This window comes from Gossypium hirsutum, chromosome D02 (genome assembly GCF_007990345.1).
Source record: "Gossypium hirsutum isolate 1008001.06 chromosome D02, Gossypium_hirsutum_v2.1, whole genome shotgun sequence".
NCBI lineage: Eukaryota > Viridiplantae > Streptophyta > Magnoliopsida > Malvales > Malvaceae > Gossypium > Gossypium hirsutum.
This window is the reverse complement of record NC_053438.1, coordinates 48068880-48072233: the sequence shown is the minus strand read 5'-3', so window position 1 is coordinate 48072233 and position 3354 is coordinate 48068880.

The following is a 3354-nucleotide window of genomic DNA, read 5'->3' as shown; positions in this document are numbered from 1 at the left end:
TCAGCATTTCTTTTGAACCCTGAAAAGAATTCTTAATTGCCATCAAGGGATTCAACTTGGCGTCATCAACGCGGCTCTCGCCTGAATTCGACGTCACAGCCTGGGGGCCGAGCAGACATTCCTAACAATAAAATCAGTATTTCCTACGAGAAAGGCAGCTCCGTCAAAGTTTATTGTGATTAACCTCTGTAACAATGCGTTGCTGGCCTTTTTCCTGCCAACGTTGTTCAAAACTCCTTAGGGCTCTTTCAAACCAACAAAACAAAGGAACGGTGAGAACCCGTTAAGATTAAAGTTGGGACCATTAAGACATGGAAGATTACCCATGATTTTGCGGCTTCAGAGCGGAAGGAGTTCAGTGGAAATCGATGTTATTCAGTTCAAGAGAATGGCAGAGCAAAAGCAGGAGTATGATCAACAAGTCATTGAATCACTGCAATGGATTGGAATGAAACATGAGTCGAAAGTTCAATGGAAAACTATATGCAGTTGTGCAAGCAGAAGTTGAAGCTTTATATGAAAGATGATGAACTAGGCCCATTTGAACTTGATGCAAGCCTCTACGATTTCCATGATGCTTAAGGTGATGGTTTGGGAAATGCATTAGTTAGCTCTCTTGAAACTTAAACTTTGGCATTGTAAGTTGTTAATTATAATTCATTTTTAGGAGCTTAAATGCTCATCTTTTCAAGTTTGGATAATGGGTTAAAAACACTACGGTGTAGCTAAATATGAAAACCAATTGTAGTTGTGCAAACAAAAGTTGAAGCTTTATATGAAAGTTGATGAATTAGGCCAATTTGAACTTGATGCATGCTTCAACTTTTTTTCATGATGTGTATGAACATTATAATATTTAGTTAAGGATTATCCTTAACTGTCGCCTTCTTGATTTTCTTCTTGAAGTGGGTTATTAAGTTAACAGCATGATAGCCGAACGAGTCCACCCAGACAGCTCTCCACTCACCTCGGTGCCAAAACCAGCAACTTCATCCCTCGAGAAGCCTGCTCCTGCTCGACAACCTGGAACCTATGTCATCCAAATTCCCAAGGACAAAATATGACGCTCCACACCAGATCTGATCATCGAATTTGAATGCGAGATATCACATTTCGTTGCCGGAACAACTTAAGCTATCTTAATTCATTTACAAAGTAATTGAGCACATAAACACGGTATAATTCAAAACAGTTTAAACCACAAACAAAATCATGCATAACAAAAGTTTTATGGTCCAATATAAAATATCTTAGGTCAAACTTGGAGTCAGGACTTGAATCTAAACTCAAATTATCAAAGTTTAATGGTATATCTTGTAACACTCCATTTATCAGTAGTATTGAAAAAGGCGGTTTCGAAACTCTGTTTTCGATAATCGAGTCAGTAAATATCTAGTTATTATAGTGCTTTAATTATTGAATTTTAATCGGATAATTTTCTTAATTGGTCAGTTAATCAAGGTATAAGTAATGTGTACTGAAAGTTAGTGATTTTAAAAAATAGTGTATCGAGACATTGTTTTCATAAACCGAACTCATAAATATTAGTGTTGAATGTCTACAAAGCTATTATATAAGTGGATTAAAATCTGATTCAATAATCTGATTCAATATTAGTGTTGAATGTTTACGATTTTTTTTTTTTGCATTTTCCTTTGTTTGTTTAATAGAAAACAGCTTGGTCAACAAAAAATGACTTACAGGTCTTCGTAAAATAAGCCTCTTTTCTTGTAAAATGACTTACCTCTTTTAAAAGCGCGACTTTTCGGAAAAGAGCTCTTCTATAGGTAATTTTATTTTTATATAAAAATTAACTTAAATCAAGCTTAATATTATTATATTGGTAATAATTTTTTTATTTTTAAAAGTATTTAAAATTATTAAAATATTAATATAAAATATTATATTTTTCAATATTATTAAACATACATATTTAATTATTTATATTTAGTCATATAATAAATTATTAATATAATTAATATAATTTATTATTTTAATAAATTATTTAATATTTCAATTTTATTTTAATAATAAAATTTAAAAATGATAATTTTTAAATATATTCTTCAAAAATATTAAATATTAATATTTTAATAATATTTATTAAAGTTATAAATATATTAATATCAAATATTTTGTAGTATAAAGGTTAAAATATTCCATAAGTCTATATACTCTTCACAAATTTGCAATTTAGTCTATGTACTTTTATTTTCAAGAATTTAGTCTCTCTACTTTTCAGATTTGAAAATTAAGTCAAATTGTTGACATTGCCAATTTTTTTTTTAATTTTGTTAATGTCACATTTTTAAATAAAAAAAAAACTTACTTGGTAGTCATGTAACTAAAAAATGACGTAATGAATTTGAAATTTAACAAAATATATTTAATATATGCAAAAACAATGTAAAATATAAATTTATAGATATAAAATAAACTGGATTAAACAATGAAAATATAAGAAAATATCAAATGTATGTTTGTTTCATTGAAAATAATTTTTATGAATATTTTTAAGAAATTTGTCAAACAACAGAAAATATTTTACATAGATTTATCCAAACACCAGGAAATATTAATTTTTCCAGGAAAGTAATAATTTTTCAGAAATCGTTTTTCGGAAGCCATTTTCAGTTAAACAAACAAACCCTAAATTGTAAAAGACGTAAAAATTGATTGTTATTGAATTTTATTAATTAAATAACTTATTTAATAAATGTGAGAGGACTTATATAGTAATTAGACCATAAAGGATTGACATGGACGGTCAATGCTTTATTTCTACTTAATTATATGATAATATTACAATAAATTAAAATTAAAAGTTAATAAAACATGAAAAATAAGGAAAAACACACCATCATCTTTATTCTCTCACTTTCAAACCGAAAAATCCATAGAAGAAAGATTGGAGCATTCGGAGAATTTGGATGCTTGCATGTAAGTCCTTCGGCTATCTGTTTTTTTTCTTCTTTTCTTCTTTTCTTTTTTCTTTTTTTGTAAATTTTATGTTTTTTAAATCATTGCAACTAGGTCCAATTAATTCGTATCTCCATTTTCAAAACTTTCAAAGTTTGTTAAAGCCGCCATTGATGATTTTTGGATGTTTTTTTATATTAAATATAAGATTTTGAAGCTTGGAAATGTTTTAGGACTATTTTGTTAAGTGAATTCTGTTAATTTTGAGTGTAGTGGCTAAAATGTGAATATGTTAAAATTGATATGAAATTTATGTAATTATTGATAATAGGGGGCTGTTGAAGGATGATTTTGAAATGGGTTTAAAAATTAGAGCTCAAATATGAAAATCATGTTAGTTTCGGTTTTAAGGACTAAATTGAATAAAATACAAAA